General features: G+C 34.3%; 1 protein-coding gene across 1 annotated transcript in view; it reads left to right on the forward strand.

Moving 5' to 3' along the window:
- The window catches only part of DPYD (dihydropyrimidine dehydrogenase), an 800,443-nt gene that overhangs the window by 583,644 nt on the left and 194,880 nt on the right, over positions 1-21,919 (forward strand). The window lies entirely within an intron of this gene.

The following is a 21,919-nucleotide window of genomic DNA, read 5'->3' on the forward strand; positions in this document are numbered from 1 at the left end:
TAATATAGCAGTGTCCCACTGTTTGAGAAAAGCATTGCTGAATCAGACCAAAATATGCTTTTGGAAGAGGCTGGGTAGACACAAATAAAGCACTATCCATGCTGAGGTATTATATTTTGAGAGCATGAAGTGTGTCTATGAGCCACGATTTTTAAAAAATTATATTCCGCTTTTAATTGAATGCCATTCATATTCCCACAATGTCAGAAAGAGGGAAGCTGACGAGAAGCACCTGCTCAGGGTCCAGACACAAACTCTCTTTTATCAGGAGCTATCAAACAGAGCCTTAAATACTATTGTAATGCAGAATAACGGGCACCGCGTTAGCATGTGCCGCAGAAAGAGAGTCAAGAGACTCCAGAGTTGGGCTGTAACGTGCACTATGTTTTCTGTCAGCCCATTTCAATTTTTCCAGCCTGCCATGTTGACAGCAAGAGAATAAAGGAGGTCACAGAGGGTGCTGAACATTAAAAATTAATAAAAGAACTATTGCAGTAGTATTTTATATAAGTAACACCATTCACGTTTTCTCATTTAAGCTGCAATTTCTGAATATTCTCCCATACTATAACTCAGTCTAATAAAACTACAAAATTACAGCATTAGAAAAAGTCTTTTGTGTTGTAGTCTTTAAGCATACACACACTGGAAATTATAGTGCTACCTGAAAACAAGTTCAGCTATACTTCAGGGCCTGTTAACATTTCCGTGAAACTCTATTTCTAAGATTTATAAATTCATATATAAATATTCACTTGGGCTATAAGCTCGGCTAAGCCTGGGTGGAACTTTCATTTTAAACCACAAAAAGTCCCTAACATTTTTAAGGGCTTGTACCTCATTTCTAATAGGTTCTTTATTAAGTCCCTTCACATTAAACAGTCTGTTTCGAAAATAGCCTTTCTCCATATTGACAAAATTGATAGAATTTCTCTCCTTTAAAGCAGTGTTGGCTTTAATTTAAAGGTAATAGAATCTGCAAAGCAGTTTAAACAGGCAATAATAATATATTTGAGGACAGAAGCAAGTACTATAACAGAGTACCTTCAGAGTGAGTTATGACAAAACCTAGCCTACCAAAACTGTGTTAAATAATAATGGTTTCAGATTTTAGGAATGATGGTGTAGAATATCACACAAAATATGCCAGACATTTTTAAAAGATTAAAAAAATTACCACAGCACAGTGCTAATACTTTCCCGAGTATTCGCAAGCACTGGAGTGTCTGCTTTTAGAAGAACAGCTTGAATCGCAGATTCTTTTTTTAAGTGAAAGCTGAAAAATATTCCATTTTGGATAGCCACCTGAAATACAACACATACTTTCCATTGCCAGGGAGGAGTGTTTTTTCTCCTTCAATATTCTCCAGCTCTCTATTCAGTCTTTATTATTTTTTCTCAGAATAAGATTGCTGCTATTTGACATGAAGGTTTTATTTTGTTTAAATGGGAAATAATGAGGTACTTGGGGTACTGCACATGCTATAGAAAAATGGTCACATTCTGTAATGTCTTTCTAAAGCACACTAGCTAATAAGGGGCAGTGACTAGCATTGGGAAGACAGAACCTCAGCCAGTGAATGTCAGTTGGATTATTTCGAACATGATTAGTCTGGATGCTAGAGTACTTTAAAGCAATGTTTTCCAAACTTTGGTTCCCAACTCATGAGTGTACAATGGAACCAAGTTAAAGACCTATAATAAACATTTAAAAAAAATCAAATAGAACAGAAAAAAATGTCAGAATGCTTGGCACACAGATGGGATAAACATTGGTCAAACATCTTTTTCAGTTATACATGTAATACACACACACACACACACGTGTGTGTGTGTGTATGTATATATGTGTTTATTTCTATCCTGGGTCATGATGTAAAATGAGTTTTTTATTATGATTAACTTCAAAAACTCGGAAAGCTACTGATTAGAGGGAGGTCTCTTTATTTAATAAAAGAAGTCATTAAGCCTCTAGAAGTCATTAAACAAGGTTACTTCTATTTGTTGCAGTTTAAAATTTTTTATCAAGAGCAATAGTTAGATTCCGAGATCTCATCCTCAGCTTTGTTATTTTAGAAACTGCGTTTTTCCAACTCATCTATAGGTGATTAGAATCTGGGGGTGGGGGCTGGAGGAGGCAAAACATATGAAGCAAATCCATAATGGAATGATTTATAAACCTGAATTTCAATTGGAGATACACGTGGCAAGATTCATGCTCCATGAGTCCATTAAAGGTTGAATTATAAAATTAAAAGTGATTTCATAGTGAGAACAGTATCAAAAGAAAGCTTAGTCGGTATTCATAAGGAAGATTTTCATGAAACTAAGATGGCTAATTCAGCTCTCCACCATACAAATACTCCTGTCTAAATTACCGACTCTTAATTCCTTGCCTTTCTTTGGACAGTAGAGACTTTACACTGCAAGTTGTTACCATCTAACTTTCCTTTTTCTGGAATCCGTGCAGAAATCTTTTTTTTAAATATCAAACAACAGTTAGTTCATATATCACCAAACAGTTGAGCAGATTATTTTGTTTTGTTTCTGGGGGATTCCGTGCCTTTATTTATTTCATTGGAAGAACCACTGATCTCATCAGTAACATTATTTATGAACCCTATCCTTGAGTGAATTACTGATTATTTTTCCTAGTTTTAGTTTACTTATTTTTTTTCTTGTTTTAGTTTCAAACTTTGACCTTTTTCCTGGCCTTATCCACAAATAATGAAAGAATGTTAAGATAGCCCTTAATTCAGTGATTACTATCACCTGGGTAAATATGTTGTCCAACTGTGGTGTGACATTTTCACAGTCAGTCTTCCCTGTGGAAAAGATTCTTTTAGACATGGTTAAGAATGAGTCCTGCATGGAAAAAAAAAAAAAAAAAAAAGGGAGCCTGGGTGGCTCAGTCGTTAAGCGTCTGCCTTCAGCTCAGGTCATGATCCCAGGGTCCTGGGATCAAGCCCCGCATCCAGCTCCCTGCTCGGCGGGAAGCCTACTTCTCCCTCTCCCACTCCCCCTGCTTGTGTTCCCTCTCTCGCTGTCTCTCTCTCTCTGTGGAAAAATAAATAAAATCTTAAAAAAAAAAAAAAGTGAGTCCTGCATGACATAACCACAGATACATCTGACTTGCAACTGACTGTGAGGATGGTATTTATTAATTTCTAGCTGCTTTAGGAGAAACAGTAATCAAGGATCTTTCAGTGGGGTAAACTCATTTGAAGGAATTATCCCTTGTTGTGTTTTAAGTGCTTCTTTCTGTTGATGGGGGATGGGCATATTTTTTAGGTTTGTTATGTAATTCCATTATCCTGTATATATTCTGTTTGTTATACATACATACACCCACATAGGGAAAAGATATGAAATTTCTCTGCAGAAGACACTTTGAAACGATGATGGATGCTTTAGGTTCAATTAATTCACTTCCTAGAAGCTTGGAAAATTAAGTCATTGTTTTACATTATTTTATTTACCACATTTGTTCTATTTACCCAAAGAAGGAAATTCTTGTTCTCAATTTCAATATTGGATGGCTTTTTGACATTATCGTCTGTACCAACCTGCTCAGTTAAAACAATAGAACACATTTTATTTAATAGTAATACCTATAAATTCTAATACTGATTTCTGAATAATTCATCAGAAATGGCCTTCAAGATTTGATCTCTATTTCAGGAGCCCAAATTTACTAATTACATATAGGATATTACAGATTTAAGAGATGATTGTGTATTTCTTAACAAATGACAATGGCATACTCCATAAATGCCCTTACATTCTCAAATAAATAATGAACGATTTGAAATCCAGCTATTAGGCACTGAACTCTGAGTGCTTATAGTTCTAAGCCTCCTAAAGGTGTTTTCATTGTAAAACCAACCAGAGAAACACCCATAAAAGAAGGTACAAGTTAGAAATTTGCTAGTATTTTGTACCTCTGTGCCAGTGCATGGGCTAGAAGTGGGTACAAAGTGTATAGCTCAAAAAACTTGCACAAAACATGAATCAGCATAATAGTTTAAAAATAATCTTAACTCTGTACTGGATATTTTATGTTCATGTTTAAAAAGTTACTTAGGCATGATTGTTGGGACCATACAGTGACTTAGCTGTGTTGAACTCAGGTACTGAGCATTATGTAAATGCAAATGCAATGTAACCCATTCCAGTCAGGAACTTAAACTTATCTTGATCTATTTATTAGTGTATTTTTGCAAAATGAGGAAGATGACAAAACACACAGTAGATTGAAAACCCAAAAGTTACAATTTGCTTTGAATAGCTACTTACACACATACAAGCAACTGAAGATTTTGGCAAGATTACTTTAAGTTCTTGCACCATACATTACAATTATATCATAAAGTGCAGTATTGGTATTTTTTTATGGGAAGTAGTTGTTAATGGGCTGGACTTTATTGTCAATCACATAATTACTGATGCATAAAATCCTTTTAGAAAAACATGCCTACTCACTGTCATAAAATTTCAACTATCTATTATAACTATCTTTATCAATAAGAGCTTATATTTTAATACTGAAATGTCTAAAATAACCTGAAAGATAAAGGTAACATTTAAATGAATAAAAAAAGCACTGATAAATTATGCCAAAAAGAATAATTAAAAGGAGAACCTTTCACTTTATACTCACTCATCTCTTTTCTTTTGTGTGTGTGTGTAAAAAATTGCAAAAAATATAGTCTATTCACATAAATATTCTTAAGGCATCACAAGTTTAACTGATCAAATTATTAAAGACCTTGTTATATAAATATATGTACTATATTTGCAGAACAGTCAAAGTAGGCATATCAAATAAAGATGCTGAATTACAATTTTCATTATAAATTACCAGTTTGGTTGAGAGGAGCTCACCATTAGAACTATTCTCATTTAAATCATGCTCATTTGAATATATTCATGTACAGATTGACAAAGAATCCCCTTTTGCATTATATTGCCTTTCCTGGAGCCCGAATTTCACACTGTTTGGCTGTCGTTGGTCTGTGCAGGAGATCAGAGCCCTAATAATAGATTTTTGACGGTGAGCTCGCCTGCTACCTGCCCTACACAAATCCTCACTGTTCATGTTTGCTTCATGGCAACAAAGCAGACAGAAGGAAAATGCCAAGTGCTGAGTTTGAGGTACAGCCTTGCCTTGGCTTGACATTTCAGCAGAATAGCAGTTTATGAGATGCATAATTTTTCATCTGGGACTCAGCTGCCATATTCATAGACGCTTACAGCTCATTGACGGACTGGAGCAAGGGCAAAGGTTTAAAGCGTAGACCAAGGTCTACATCCTTGCCGTAGGTATTTTAAAATAACTATTGTCCTGCAGATAAATGGTAAAATCAAAAAGTATTTAAGAGCCAACAAATGCATGGCCATGTGGATATTATATATGTTTTCTTTTATTCAAAATTAGGAAAATAAATTAATGTCTGTATCACCTCCTAAGAAAATATTCGATAGACTTTGTAAACCAAAGGACTCTGACAAGCATATTAAGAAAACTTACCTTTGCAGCAATGGTAATGAATTATTAAATTTCTTTCCTCTGTGTGTGTGTGTCTGTGTGTGTGTTTTCCATAAAGAATGACTTCAAGCTTGAAATTAATAAAAAAATATTCTATTATGAAAGTAAAACTAAGGAGTATCGTGTCACTGTTTGAGCTTGAATTTAAATATTCACAGATTCATGCATATCTACTGTACTAAAAAATCAGTGTAGGTACACGTCAGTGACTGTTTAATTTAGAACTACACATCTCTGTAAGCTTCAGAAACAGTTCACCATGTCACAGTCTCATACAGAACAATGGTACAGTACATTGGATTAATTAAAGAAGGCTTGCAGAGAACTGAGTTCTCAGTATGTCAAGATTTCAGTTTTATGTTAAATATTTTCTAAAGGCCAGACCCTTAAATCTCAGGGGCTGTACCAAGCAGTGAGCTGTGAATTTAACCATAGGCTAACTGCTAATGATAAGGAAAAGAGTCCTAGTTGAGGCAGCTGTAATACAGTCATTGGATTAGGCTATCAATCACTCAGCTCCCTAAGGAAAAGGGGAAGAAGACCAAACAGTGAAAAGGGAAATTAGGAAAGGAGGGCATGACTAGAATGAGATTCCTCACCATCCTTATCCATTCGTCGGCTTAAATCCCTAAGCATTAGACCAAATTCTCCAGCATTGCTCAGACTATAAAGCCAACACATTTATCCCTAACATCGAGAGAACTATCAAAATGTCATTGGCTTTCAGTAGCTGAAGATCTTAAAACCTGCTAGAAGCAAATGCCTGATTACATAATCAAAATTAGATTAACCCTTAATTTTTGCACTTAAGATTTATATGTATGATTATTTTATGTATAAGGATTTATGTACATCAGCAAGGGAGATATTCTTATTTAACTTCTAATCTGGTGCCAGTTTTAACTCATGGAAGCCCTGTTGTGAGGTGAGATTCCAGTAGATCAGTGGTTCTCAGTGTGCCCCAGACCCTGGAGGACTCATTAGAATACAGACTGCTGGGCTCCTCCCTGAGTGGTGTGGGAGGGCCTGAGAATCCACATTGAACAGTAGGTGAAGAAAGGTTGGTGTCGTTGAGCATTTTTATTTAAGATCTTATCTCCAAAATAGTGTCAAAGGCTTTAATCGGTGGTAAAATTCAAGAATCATGGTATTCCATATATAAATTTAGAATCTCTGCCCACAGCCAAGTATCTGAAACAAATTGTAGTAAATAGGATCAGAATTCATTCTTAAGAAAAGTAGTAGAAGAGGTGCCTGGGTGGCTCAGTTGGTTAAGTGTCTGCCTTTGGCTCAGGTCATTATCCCATATCTACTGTACTAAAAAAGTGTAGGCACATGTCAGTGACTGTTTAATTTAGAACTACACATCTCTGTAAGCTTCAGAAACAGTTCACCATGTCACAGTCTCATACAGAACAATGGTACAGTACATTGGATTAATTAAAGAAGCCTTGCTTCTTTATCCTATGATCGAGCCCCATGTCAGGCTTCCTGCTCAGCAGGCAGCCTGCTTCTCCCTCTCCCTCTGCTGCTCCCCCTGCTTGTCCTCTCTCACTCTCTCTCCGACAAATAAATAAATAAAATCTTTAAAAGAAAAGAGAGAGAAAAGTAGTAGAAAATAATATTTGAGGGCTCAGAATAGAAAGAATATGCCACTCCATTTAAAATTAAATGTTTCCAGTTATAAATTATTTTATGTCACGGAGATGAAAAGTACAGCATAGGGAATATATTCAATAATATTGTAATAACATTGTATGGTGACAGATGAGGACTACACTTACGGTGGTGAGCATTGAGTAATGCACAGAATTGTCAAATCACTATGTTGTACATCTGAAACTAATGTAACATTGCATATCAACTATACTTCAATAATAAAAAAATTTTAAGGATTAAATGTTGACTGCAAACCATTGTATGCAAAGAGAATCCATTCTAAGTGCCACTAAGTAGTCCTTTGGAAAGGAAACAGGTGTCAGAGGCAGACAAGGGTAAACTTAAGCTCCTGATTGTGAAATACCATGTTTTTCTTTTTGAATTTGTGCAGACACTAACATACTGAATAGTAACAGTTCTCTCCCTGGACAAGCACGTACATATCAATGAACATAGTTATTTCCTCAGACTCAAACTGTAGGAGACAACAGTATTGATAGCCTCCCACTTTTCTCTCTCCCTTTATGTTTTGCCCGTCATCCCCATACAATTGCATCCTTTTTATCAGTAGAAGGGAAGGGATAACCAATGCTGTGGGGACAAGCTGTTTCAATGCAGTGTCCCTGCCATTAGCCTAGTTATACTATGCACGAGAGTCTTCCAAAGTCATGTTTATAGACTGTTGGTGATACAGTTTGTCAATCATGGAAGCTTCCAGGTTTTCCCGGATGAAGGAGTGTCCTGGTGTGCAGCCCCAATAATTTAGTACCATCTGAATCCCTGATAGCAAATTATACCCCCAATTCTAAAAGGTCCTTAAGTGTGGGGCATAGTGCATCCTCAAGAGACCCACACAGTATCTGATGCTCAAAGGTACAGACTGCCCAGATGATAAAGGAAGGATCATAATAGAGAAGGTAAAGGAATCTGGTCAGGCCAGCTTAACTTCACTCACTATGCTTTTGTAGAGTCTAATACTTTGATTCAATGTGTGTAAGGATTTTACACTCATTATTTTAGTTTTCTTCAAATTTTTATGCCCACAAATACCCCACATTAAAAAATATATAAACTATGTACTCCTCCCCCATTTTAAGTCAATCTTACAAATTTTAGCCATAAGTTTAAGTGATAATAAAGGACATAGTCTCCCACATTCTGCAAATATTAATTCTTAAGATGAAATGGCTACATCATTCTTTTAAATAAACTTAATAGAGTCTCAATAGCACAGTGATTTTATACTCATCATGACTCATTTAAAAATACATAACAGGCTTGAAATAATAGTTGAAAGTTTTACATAATTTTTTCCCTTGAACTAGTATTTCCAGTCAACTTCCTCACCAAATTTTATCCTGTTTTTGTTTATTTTTAAGTTTGAACATCTCTTATGGATTGCTATAGAATTTCTCTTTAACAAACTATATGCCTATAATATGACATTTGTATTTTTTAAATTTCTGGGTTAAGGTTTTAATGATAATTTTTCTTCTATATTGTTCTAATTGACAGTTAATACTTTATCATAATAATATAAATATATTATAACTAGTGATAATTATTCACCATAAAAGTAAATTTTATTGGAAATACACTTCTTAATGAGGAAAATATGGCTTCTTAAAAAATAATTAGATCATATATTTATTATTGATGCACATTTTTCCTAAAAATGTCAGGGTTGGCATTATTCTATTCTATTATTTTTTAGGTATGAATATAGAAAATCCTTGTTCATCTAAATAATTAAAGGGGACTGCAAAGAGTTTTATTATAGTCACTTAACCCAAATCTTTGAACACCTTCTGCATTACAAGCTAAAAGTTACTTAGTAATCTTCACCAAACATGATTAGGCAATTTGATGAGCTACTCTTTTAGTTTTGTTGAAGAAGTAACTTGGAACTCACCTGACTTTCAAAAATATTTGTTACCCAATCATAAATCACTTCTTTAAAATGAATACCAATAGTTTGAATTAGCATTTTGTTTGATACCCCAGCATTTTTACTGTTGAGCAATATGTCATTATAATATTTGAGATCATTGAGAGATAAGCTTTTTTCCAAGGTAGAATGGACTGTTAAGACATAAGAGTTGGGAAAGAGCCCCGCATCGGGCTTCCTGCTCAGCGGGGAGCCTGCTTCTCCCTCTCCCTCTGCCTCTCTCCCTGCTCATGCTCTCTCCCTCTCTCTCTCTCTGTATCTCTGTGTCTCAAATGAATAAAAAAAAAAAAAAAGAGTTGGGAAAGAACCAGCATGATATTTTGACTGCACTCTTTCTCAGGCATATAAAATTTAAGATACAACACCTATGGAAATCAAGGATCTAGAAAATGAGTCCCTAAGATTAGTTCACCCATGGGATACATACTTCCATAAGAAGGGCAACACTGGGTATACATCCTTCTTTGAGAAGATCACTAGCTTATTTCATCTAATCTTCACACAACTTTATAACAAAGCAATACCTTGGTTTTCATTTTCATATCAATTTGACTATGTTTCTTAAAATAGCACCAGCAATTTTAAGAAAATTTTCATGCATGGGCTAATAAATTTCAGTATATAAGTTAATATGTGCTAGTGGTAACATTTGAAATTTTATACTTCCAGACTTTTGTGTTACTGGCAAAATCAGTCAGCATTTCTGCACTCCTCAGCACTGGCTATTCAGACAATGAGTAGCAGCTACATGGGAATATCAAGGCCTTTGAATAATATGATCTTTATTTGCCCAGCACCATATTGAACACTTTATATGCATTCTTATATAAATAACTCTATGATGCAGACATCACTGGCCCCATTTTGTAGCTTTAGGAACTCAAACTCCAGATGGTTAAACAACTTGCCAAAGTTTAGATAGCCAGAACGTGTCATAGTTTGGATTCAAACTCAGATCTGTCTCCAAAGATGAAGTGCTAGGCATTTTCATGAATGTCTTAATCCAATAGCTGCCATGATAAGTCTCTGTCTACATATAATATACTCATTAAATTCTAATAGGCTATGAATGTCATTTACTAATGCAACGTTTATTCTATCTGGATTTGAAAATCTGTGAATGTACTATTCTGTGACCATTGTCAAAATCACGGCCTTATTATCCGTATCATTCCATCACTATATTGGAAAATTGATCAAGTAGGTGAATTAGGGAAAAATTCTTTAATTCCTTCCAAAGAACAACAACAACAAAAATAACAGGAAGCATTCAGGCATTTTTCTTAAAGTGTAAACATGAGGCGTTTGCTTGAAGTGAAGCTGTCATCAATATAGCAATAAATAACCTTATTTCTTACTGACTTAGATAAACTGTATGAGGGCTTGGTCTAACTGTGATACTGAGAAAAAACTTTGGGTGTCCTTTTTAATTTCTTCCTTCTAATCTTCAGTCAGTTACAAATGACCATGTGTTCCTGCAACTGTCTCACCTTCTTTTTGGACAGATCCATCTTTTTCCCCAGCGGCAGTATCATCTCCTTTATAATTTCAACTGAGCTTGCAAAAAGCACCACTAAGTAATTCAGAGATGCTACTTTTTCATTAGGTGGGGAGAGAGAGAAGGACATTTTGAAGGTGGTGAGGTGAAGAAGAAATTGGACCAAAAAACCTTGCTAAGCCCCTTCTGAAAGGGGGAAAAAAAAAAAGGAAACAACCATTTCTCACTTTCCCTTGTATAAAACAAAACAAGATAAAATATAAATAAAATAAAATAAGATGAAACTGTTTTAGCACACACTGGCATGATGTGATATGAGAAATTTAATCAGTATAAATTAATTTGAAAAGTATATAGATCAAAAATCAAGAGTTCAAGGAATGCTTCTAAATTGCTCTCAGTTCATTTAACACATCTGGTTAATGACAGACCTGTTTGGATTATAAGCTTCTTAAAAGCAGGAGCCATTCCTGTTTCTTCATGATCTCCTCCAAAGCCTAGGAAAGGCATAGGCACATTGTAGACATGAAAGACACACCATTTGATCCTTAAGATTCAGCTGTGTAAAACTAAGAGGGTTTTGGGAATGAGACTGCCTCTCAATTTCTGACATCCATCTTGACTTGCTGGTGAGCTTTTGGTAACTGAGTAAGAAATTTTAACTAACAGAATATAGGCCATCTTATGATACATTCAAAGTGCTGAAAGGAAAAAATTTGCAGCCAAGAATACTCTATCCAGCAAGGCTATCATTCAGAATAAGAGAGAGAAAGAGTTTCCCAGACAAACAAAAGTTAAAGGAATTTATGGCCACTAAACCAGCCCTACAAGAAATGTTAAAGGGGACTTTTAGTGAAAAGGAAAGACCATAAGCAAGAGTAAGGAAAGTAGGAAGCCCAAAAGCAGTAAAAATAAGTATATCTGTAAAAATCAGTCGAGGGACTCACAAAATAAAGTGATGTAAAGTATGACACCATATACCCAAAACGTCAGAGGGAGAGGAGTAAAGAATGGGTTCAGATTTAAGCAACCATCAACTTAATATAGACTGCTCTATACAGAAGATGTTATATACAAACCGGGTAGTAGCCACAAATCAAAAACCAATAATAGATATGCAAAAAAAAGGGAAAGGAATCCAAATATATCACTAAAGAAAGCTAACTAAGCATGAGAGAAGAGAGCAAAAGAAGAAAAATGGAGAAAAACTACAAAAACAACCATAAAACAAGTAACAAAATGACAATAAATACATATCTATCAATAATAATCTTGAATGTAAATGGACTAAGTGCTCCAATCAAAAACATAGGATGACAGAATGGGTAAAAAAATAAGACCTATCTCTATGCTGCCTATGAGAGACTCATTTCAGACCTAAAGACACAGGAAGATTGAAAGTGAACGGATGGAAAAGCATTTAGTATGCAAATGAATATGAAAAGAAAGGGTAGCAACACTTATATTAGACATAATAGACTTTAAACAAAGACTGTAACAAGAGACAAAGAAGGACACTATATCATTAAGGGGACAGTCCCAAAGAAGATATAACAATTGTAAGTATTTATTCACCCCACATAGGAGCACTCAGTTACATAAAACAGTTAATAATAAACATAAAGGAAGTAATCAATAGTAATACAATGATAGTAGGAACTTCAACACCCCACTCACATTGATGGACAGATCATCCAAACAGAAAATCCACAAGGAAACAGTGGCTTTGAATGACACACTAGAACAGATAGATTTAACAGATAGATTCAGAACATTCCATCCCCAAACAGCAGAATACACACCCTTTTCAAGTGCACGTGGAACATTCTCCAGAATAGATCACATATTACCCCACAAAATAAGTCTCAACAGATTAAAAAAATTGAAGTCATACATGCATCTTTTCTGACTGCAGTGCTATGAAACTAGAAATCAACCACAAAGAAAAAATATGGGAAGAGATTAAATAACATGCTACTAAAAAATGAATGCGTCAACCAGGAAATCAAAGAGGAAATCAAAAAGTACATGGAGACAAATGAAAATGAAAGGACAACAGTTCAAAATCTTTACAGTGCAGCAAAAGTAGTTTAAAGAGGGAAGTTTATAGCAATACAGGCCTACCTCAAGAAGCAGGAAAAATCTCAAATAAACAACCTAATCTTACACCTAAAGGAGCTAAAAAAAGAACAAACAAAACCCAAAACCAATAGAAGGAAGGATATAATAAAGATTACGCCAGAAATAAATGAAATAGAAACTAAAACAAAAATAATAGAACAGATCAATGAAACCAGGAGCTGGTTCTCCAAAAAGATCAACAAAATTGTTAAACCTTTAGCTAGACTCTCAAGAAGAGCAAGAGAGAGAGGGAAAGAGAGAAATGACTCAAATGAAATTGGAAATGAAAGAAGAGAAATAATAATCAAAACCACAGAAATACAAACAATTATAAGAGAATATTTTGAAAAATTATATGTGAACACATTGAACAACCTAGATGAAATGGATAAATTCCTAGAAACATATAACCTCCCAAAACTGAGTCAGGAAGAAATAGAAAATCTGAACAGACCAATTACTAGCAATGAAATTGAAGCAGTCATCAAAAAACATCATTCACCAAAGTCAAGTGGGGTTTATTCCCAGGATGCAAGGGTATTTCAGTATTCACAAATCAATCAATGTGATACAGCACATCGATATGAGAAAGGATAAAAGCCATATGATCATTTCAATAGACACAGAAAAAGCATTTGAAAAAGTACAACATCCATTCATGATGAAAGCCATCAACAAAGTAGGTTTAGAGGGAACAAAACTCAACATAATAAAGGCCATAGATGATAAACCCACAGCTAATATCATCCTGATATTCCCCCTAAAGTCAGGAACAAGATAAGGATGCCCACTCTCACCACTTATATTCAATGTAGTACTGGAAGTCCTAGCCACAGCAATCAGAGAAGAAAAAGGAGTAAAAGCCATCCACATTGGCTTTCACTATTCACAGATGACATGATAGAAAAGCCTAACAATTCCACTAAAAACCTACTAGAACTGATAAGTGAACTTAATAAGATTGCAGGATACAAAATTAAAATACAGAGATACATTTCATTTCTATACACTAATAATGGAGCAATGGAAAGAGAAATTAGGAAAGCAATCTCATTTATAATTACACCAAAAATAGTAAAATACCTAGGAATAAACTAACCAAAGAGGTGAAAGACCTATACTCTGAAAACTATAAAACATCGATGAAAGAAATTGAAGACAATGTCTACAAATGGAAATATATTCCATGCTCATGGATTGGAAGAACAAAAATTGTTAAAATGTCCATACTACCCAAAGCAATCTTCAGATTTAATGAAATCCCTATTAGAATACCAACAACATCTTTCACAGAACTAGAACAGACAATCCTAAAATTTATATGGAATCACAAAGACCCTGAATAGTCAAAAGTTTAATCTTGAAAATGAAAAACAAAGCTTGAGATATCACACTCCAGATTTCAAGTTGTACTACAAAGCTGTAGTAATCAAAACAGTATGGTACTGGCACAAAAAGAGACACATAGATCAATGGAACACAATAGAAAAGCCAGAAATAAGCAATTAATCTTTGACAAAGGAGGAAAGAATAAGCCATGGGAAAAAGACCGTCTCTTCAACAAATGGTGTTGGGAAAACTATATGGCTACATGCAAAAGAATGAAACTGGACCACTTTCTTACACCATACACAAAAATAAATTCAAAGTGGATTAAAGACCTAAATGTGAGACCTGAAACCATAAAATCCTAGAAGAGATCACAGGTAGTAATGTCTCTGACATTGGCCTTAGCAACGTTTTTCTAGATACGTCTCCTGAGGCAAGGTAAATAAAGGCAAAAATAAACTATTGGGACTATATCAAAGTAAAAAGCTTCTGCACAGCAGAGGAAACAACCAACAAAACTAAAAGACAACCTACTGAATGGGAGAAAATATTTGCAAATGACATATCCGATTAAGGGTTAGTATCCAAAATATATAAAGAACTTATCAAACTCAACACCCCAAAAACAAATAATCCAATTAAAAAATGCACAGAAGACATGAACAGACATTTTTCCAAAGAAGACATACAGATGGCCAACAGACACATGAAAAGATGTTCAACATCACTCATCATCAGGGAAATGGAAATCAAAACTATAATGAGATATCACTTCACACCTGTCAGAATGGCTATAATCAAAAACACAAGGAACAACAAGTGTTGGCAAGGATGTGGAGAAAAAGGAACCCTCTTGCACTGTTGGTGGGAATGCAAACTGGTGCAACCACTATGGAAAACAGTATGGAGATTCCTCAAAAAATTAAAAATAGAACTACCCTATGATCCAGTAGTCACACTACTAGATATTTACCCAATGAATACAAAAACATGAATTCAAAGGGATACATGCACCCCCATGTTTATTGCAGCATTATTTACATAGCCAAACTATGGAAGCAGCCCGTGTCCATCAATAGATGAAAGGATACAGAAGATGTGGTATATGTGTATATGTATATATATGTGTGTGTATATACACACAAAATGGAATATTATTCAGCCATAAAAAGAATGAAATCTTGCCATTTGCAACAACAGGAATAGAGCTAGAGAGTATAATGCCAAGCAAAATAAGTCAGTTGGAGAAAGACAAATATCATATGATTTCACTCACATGTGGAATTTAAGAAACAAAACATATGAACAAAGGCGGGGAAAGAAGAGGATAGATAAACCAAAAATCGGGCTCTTACTATAGAGAATAGATAGAGAACGGATAGATGGTTTCCAGAGGGGAGGTGGGTGGGAAGATGGGTGAAATAGGTGATGGGGATTAAGAGTACACTTGTCATGATGGAGTAATGTAGAATTGTTGAATCACTACATTGTATACCTAGAATTAATATAAATAACATTTAATGTTCACTATACTGGAATTAAAATTAAATATTTAATAAAAAAAAGAATATAGGCCATCTTACTAGGTACTAGATGCTAAGAATTTTTCATGTGTTATGTTATTTAATCATTACAACAATCTAGTCATGTGGTCATATTTATTTATCTGTTTTAGTGAAAAAGAAACTGAGGTACAGAGAAGTCAAGTAAATTCTGTAATGTCACACAGTTTGTATACACATATATTGGAATTCTTGCTATCTGGATCTTAATATTATGAATTTAACCATTATGTTACAGTTACTTCCCCACCCCTCTTCACTCTGTATTAATTTACTCTATTATGCTTTTGTAATATTCTCAACATATTGTAGGATGAAAATATCTAGAGACCCACTTTTGTATTTCTTAAACAAAAAATATTAGACTGAAAATAATCTATGAATATAGCACTAAGATTAATCACTGTTTAAAAAAAAATCACAGGAATGACAGGTCACAATTACACTGTAAGTGGTCTAGTAAACCTCTCAGTATTCCTATTAACCTCAGGGTTTCATGCATTTCTCATATTAATATACTAAGAAATAGCACAAAGAAACATATGTACTTTTCAAGGCAGATGCCAAAGGTTTAATGGATCAAATTATTTCTGTACTGGATTTTCATTCACTAGTTCCAAATGTTTGGTCTTTTACTTTAGTTTAATCCAATATTAAAATGGAATTATAAATTTCTCCATTAAATAGTATAAAATAAAAACATAGTAGAAATGAATTGGGCTGACAATAATAGTTTGAATGGTTGAAATATCTTTTGCCTTAGCCAGTCTAGCTCCCTAAAGCCTTGTTTTAATAGCAAGTTTATACTAGATGAGAATATGGTAACTTTTTTGTAGAAATTATGTGTATGTGTATATGTGTGTATTTGTTTGTTCCTTGTACATTATTGTAAATCATTCCCAAAGGCTTTTGTTTAGTTTTACCATTTTTATAGGTTTATAATACAGTAGGGATCAGCAAGGTCTTTAGTGTGATAATAGTCACCTAAGGATATTATTAAGTAAGCTGATCCTGGGCTCAGAAAGTATCTAATTCAGTAGATCTGAGATGAGACCAGGATTGTATATGGTGTTTTTTCCTTAAGAATCTCAGAGGATTCTAATACTTATTGATCTTCAATCTTCAGTTCCCATCTTAAGTGGGAGGGGGGGAATTCTAATATGGGGAATGCCACCATTATAAGATATAATAATCTTATATAATAAAAATTTGAGATGTTTGTTTTTTGAGAATGAACCAATTTATCTTTTATAGGTTAAATGTAGTCAATGATCATTTTCATTTTAGTAATTGAAATGTAGTAACCTAGATTTTAAATGAGTAGCCCCTCAGGTGGACTCTCTAAAATCCTCACTAAAATATGTCAAAAATGCAAAGAAACAATAAAATGTTTACTTCACATTTAGTTGGTTGTCATAATTGTCAAGGAATTTTCACTAACTTTCTATTTGGTGAACTTTATTGATGGGTATTAAACTTTGGGTGATGGGATATATCATTAAAAGCCCTTCTTGGGGCGCCTGGATGGCTCAGTCAGTTGAGCACTGGACTCTTGATTTTGACTCAGGTCATGATCTCAGGGTCCTGCGATCGGCCCTGCTTCAGGCTCCATGCTCAGTGGGAAGTCTACTGGAGATTCTCTTTCTTCCTCTCCCTCCACCCCTCCTCTCTCTCTCTCTCTCTCAAATAAATAATCTTTAAAAAAAAAAAAAAAAGCCTTTCTTTGCCACTCCTAGTTCCTGGCCAGGTATTTTTGAGAATGTGTATATGATTGGATGTATCAAAAGAGCTGTTATTATAAGAATATTTTCGATAAGTGGTCCAGTTTTTTTTTCCTAAACCAGGAGTAGATAAAAACAGAGCCAAGAAGCACTTAAACACTTTTATATCTGTTTTAAGGCAAGCAAGATTGCTATTGTTCCAGTGCCATAGGATAGACTCTAGAATGAATGAAGATTTTATATCTTTCTCTCTCTGTGAGGGTTAGCAAGAGGTAGCTAGAGGCAGTGCCTAATGTTTAAGAGCTCTAATCCTCATAAGCTAAGATCTTCAAGTAGAATTAGAGACTCCAAGATTCCTAGTATCCTTTCCCTGGGAATTATGTAGTTTTACATGTATTCCATTTGTACAGAGTGTCAAATCAAAGCAAGGAGAAAAAGATAAAAAACTTTCCCACTTTAATCTCACAAAGTCCCATGGTCTGCTAAATTCCGCCAATTTGGCTTTGAAATGTGAACATGAACATTATGTCTACCTTTAGTCCTGAAGAGGGGATTTGCCCAACCAAGCAGACAATAAAAGCAAGGAGCAATTCACACTGGACTGAGATAAGAAGATACAGAATGGATAGGGAAATAGTAAGAAAAAAAAGAAGAAAGAAAAAGAAAAGAAAAAAGAAAAACAGGAAAGAAGCAAAAATACAGTAGCACAAATAAAATCCACATTGTTATGACAGAGCAAAATTGAAACCATGGAAACTTGAATCAGTGTTGCAAAAGATAGCCTTGGGAATCGCTCGAAAAATATACAGAAACAGGACAGAGCAATTAAAATCATGAAAGGGAAACTGATGGACATATACAGACAACCCAAAAAGGAATTCATGATGAAGGTAGCAGGATGGGAGCGGGACAGCAGATAATAAAAGAAAAAATAGTAATACTTAGCATTTACTGAGCACTTGCCATGTTCAGTCACTATTTTAGCTCACTTCCTATATCTTAACTGCTTTAATAGGCATTTTCCATAAGTTAACTAAATAATGAAAGATATACATTTTAGAACATTTTTTAACTTTCCTGAATTAAAATGAAATTCAATTAGAAAGAAGTCACTGATTTACCAGAACAGCACAGAGACCTTTACCTAGCACATTCTACAAAATATTTTTAATTACAAGATTATGTAGAAAAATTAGGCTAGCCGCAGATACAGTCTCAGCAACACTAAATTCCAGAAGGAAACAGAGTGGTATGTATTTTTAGGAGAAAGGCTAATCACACATCCAAGTTGATAATTAATGTGCCAATTCAGGACAAAAATTCTCAGATATACAAGGGCTCAGAAAATACAACATATTCTTTAAAAATATTATTGAAGATATATGTACTAAATAACTGAGTAATAAATTACAACAGTGGTTTTCAAATTATGGTTTCTGGACCAGCAGCAAGCATCACCTGGGAACTTATTAGAAGCACAAATTTTTCAGGGCCAACCCCAGACTTACTAAATCAGAAGCTCTGTAGTGTGGGGCCCGGCAGTCTGTTTTAACAAGCCCTCCAGGTGATTCTGATGCATGCTAAAGTATGAGAACCAGTGAATTAATGAATTCAAGAATTAGAAGGCATTTCATAAATGTTAAGCTTTTTAAAAAATTTACCTTATATCTAGGCCAAAATTATTATTAGAAATTGAGTTTTAAAACCAAATGCCTGTGGGGCGCCTGGATGGCTCAGTCGGTTAAGCGTCTGCCTTGGGCTAAGGTCATGGTCCCAGGGTCCTGGGATCAAGCCCCGCATCGGGCTCCATGCTCAGCGGGAGGCCTGCTTCTCCCTCTCCCACTCCCCCTACTTGTGTTCCCTCTCTCCTGTCTCTCTCTCTGTCAAATAAATAAATAAAATCTTTAAAAAACAAAAACAAACAAAAAACCCCTGAACACCTGTGTCAGAAATTAATCCTGAAAAAGAAGCTAAAATATTAACAAAATTTTAAAATGGAATAACTTAGATTTAAATCCTAGATTCTTTTAATAAAGAGCAATTTATGAGAAACAACAAAAGTAGGTGGATAGAGGATTCAGATGTACAAAATCTCTTATCCTAATTAGATTTTTTTCTAAAGTCTCACTTTTGACTTAGATAATTTTCAAAAATATAGGTTGAAACAGCTTTTTGAAGAACTTACGATAACTATTATTTGAAAGAGTAAAAATTGTAAAAGGATATATACTATATACTTATTTATAATTATCTTTTTAATGTCTTAGGATCTATAATTATGACCCTCTTCATTTCTGATACTGGTAATTGGTGCATTCTTTTTTCCTTGATTGGTCTAGTTAAAAGTTATTAATTTTATTGATCTTTTCAAAGAACCACTTTTTGGCTTTCTGATGTTCTCTGGCTTTTGTTCCTTTTCTTTTTTCATTTCTTACCTCTGCCTGTTTCCTTTTTCTACTTGTTTTGGACTTAATTTGCTCCTCTTTCTAGATTCTTAGGGTAGAAAGTGGACATATAGAAAATTGACTTAGGCCTTTCCTTTCCTTTTTACTTTTTTTTTCTTTTTCAATTTGGAAGTAGTCATTTATTAACTGACCAGATTACAAAAATAATCGTGGCAGATACCTTGTTCATCCTTCTAACAAGCCTATCAATCTGGTCTTCCCTGTTGCCAGCATCTTCACCTTCTACAAAATAGGTGGTCTTTCTCTTCATTCCCCCTCGTGGAGAAGATAATTTGAAGAGCCATAGAAGTTCTTTCTTAATATAGATATATAAAGCTGTAAATTTCCATCCAAGCATTACTTTAAGCAAAACCTACAAATCAATTACTTATTATGTTTATGACCTGCTACTACTCACTCAAATGTAAACTTCCCAAGAACAGAGTTGTTTTGCTCTTTTACTCATTGTTATGTCTTCTGTTGCTAGAATAGTAGTGGGCACATAATAGGTACTCAATAAACATTGCTGAATGAATGAATTTTCATAATTGGGGCCTAACAGAAAGAATGGTTGTCTCGTAATACAATGAGGAAATAATCTTTTTGAAAGTTGTGGTAAGTAGGATAGGTGGTTCAATGCATAGACCTGTGAATTAATACATTTTGAGACTGGAAAACTTAACATTTGTTTGCCTGAGTTTTCTCATCTGTATAACAGGAATATGAATAATACCTACTTCAGAGGGCTTTTGCAATGTTTAAGCTAAATGACACATAGAAAATATGGGGAATAGTTATGTAGTGCTTCCTCTTTGCCCATAATACAAAAATAGTCCTAGAATATTTCTATAATGGAAAAGTCATGAAGTTAGCCCACTGGAAGTTGATTTTTTAAAAAGCACCAAAAAAATTTTGGATCAATTTAATTTATGAATCTGAATGTCTATTAATTGCTAAGAAATTAAATTCAATAATATATGAAAATCATTGTCTAACTTGGCCGAAGATGGGTACTCCAGGAATGCGAGGATGAATTAATATTAAGAATATTATTCACATAGTATCATCAGCATTGTTATTTAATATTATTCTGGAAGTCATGTATAACAGATGTAACATGAAAGAAAAGGCCTAAGTTTTTGGAAAATATACTTAGTTATCTGGAGATGCTCTGCTTATAGACCTAAGAAATACAAAACAAAATATTGAATCTCTGAATTAAAAAAAATATATAGGATAGTGTAATGACAGAGGTGGTACTAAGGTCTCATAACAGCTGCTTCCTGTTAAAGGGCCCCTGAGTCCCAGGCACTGAGCTAAGCAACCTTTACAAGAATCATTTCGTAAATGAGGAGAATTGTCTCATCCTCTTCATGCAGCAGTGCGCGCACTATGCAGCAAACATATGAACATAAGTGCTTTCCTATACATCAGCACTCACACTAGCAACAACAACAAAAAGCACAAATATCCATCCTTAACAAACAGTATATGGGGCTGAAAGGAACAACCTCACTGCAGCATGGCAAAGCAGATTTGAATAAATGACAAAACATAGTATGTTCTTAAAGACTCATAAATATGACATTTATTTCAAACTAAGTTGTAGGTTTAATGCAATTACAAAATTACAATAAGCTTTCTTCCCCAAGACATACAAAACCATTTTAAAGTCTAGAAGCAAGAACAAACAGGAAAAAAAAAAAAAAACTACTAAGTAGTTTTTTCAACCAGAAGGTGAAAAAAGATATATACAACCAACAATTCAAAGTAATTTCAAAATTATGATAATTTAAAGATGTTTGCTGGTACACAAATCAACAGACAAACCAAGGAACAGAACAGAGAACCCTGAAATAAACTCTGTATTCCAAAGAACATAACCTATTACAAAAGAAGACTCTAGTCAATTGGGAAAAGATATTATATGAATGAATAGATAATATTAGCTGTTTGGGCAAAAAAAAATCTAAGTGTAGCCTTTCCCCATAATGTACAACAAAATAAACTTAGATTAAAAACTTAAAGAACTACTGTACTAAACTATTTTAAAAAAGATGCATATTTATCCTATTTGAAAATAGAAAAG

This window comes from Mirounga angustirostris, unplaced genomic scaffold, assembly GCF_029215605.1.
Source record: "Mirounga angustirostris isolate CCGP_5_RB_7025 unplaced genomic scaffold, mMirAng1.0.hap1 SCAF_4, whole genome shotgun sequence".
NCBI lineage: Eukaryota > Metazoa > Chordata > Mammalia > Carnivora > Phocidae > Mirounga > Mirounga angustirostris.